General features: G+C 41.8%; 1 long non-coding RNA gene across 2 annotated transcripts in view; it reads left to right on the top strand.

Moving 5' to 3' along the window:
- Positions 1-512, top strand: part of LOC105310611 — a 2,279-nt gene extending 1,767 nt beyond the window's left edge. Inside the window, exon 4 of one of the 2 annotated variants that reach the window (XR_002778599.1) lies at positions 470-512. This is a non-coding gene — a long non-coding RNA (uncharacterized LOC105310611). The other variant, XR_002778600.1, reaches the window with a different exon arrangement.

The raw sequence follows: 512 nt of genomic DNA, 5'->3' as shown, positions 1-512 counted from the left end.
GAGAACACTTAAGATTTACTATTGGCAAATTTCAGTTATAGAATGCAGAATTATCAGCTATAGTCACCATGCTATACATTAGCTCTTCAGACTTTATTCATCTGATAACTGCAAGTTTGTCCCCTTTTACTGGGATGGTTTCTGAGGCCCTTTTCTGGGGCCTCACGCATGTTCGTTTTGGAGGAACGAGCTACGGGAAAGACCTCCGGGCCTCAACTGTGATCTTGATACCACCTTCTCCATTAGTCCACGTTCTTTCTCTTCTAATGCTGCTTGAAACTTATCTTCTCTAGCCCTTAGGAATTCTTCAACTTTACTCCATCCTTCATTACTTTAATTTCGTCCATCTGGATTGCTTGCCCTGAACTTTTAATTTCGTACATAGAGCATTTGCTCCAGCTGTAAAATTTGTACCCGAGTTCCTATTTATGTTTCCTCTTAGTTTGTCTGTCTTGACCAATAATTCCAGACGTTCTGGAGGGCAGGATTTTACCCCTGGCCAACAGCTGTGT

The sequence above is a fragment of the Pteropus vampyrus genome, unplaced genomic scaffold (assembly GCF_000151845.1).
Source record: "Pteropus vampyrus isolate Shadow unplaced genomic scaffold, Pvam_2.0 Scaffold7270, whole genome shotgun sequence".
Lineage (NCBI taxonomy): Eukaryota > Metazoa > Chordata > Mammalia > Chiroptera > Pteropodidae > Pteropus > Pteropus vampyrus.
This window is presented reverse-complemented; position numbering and strand designations above follow the sequence as displayed.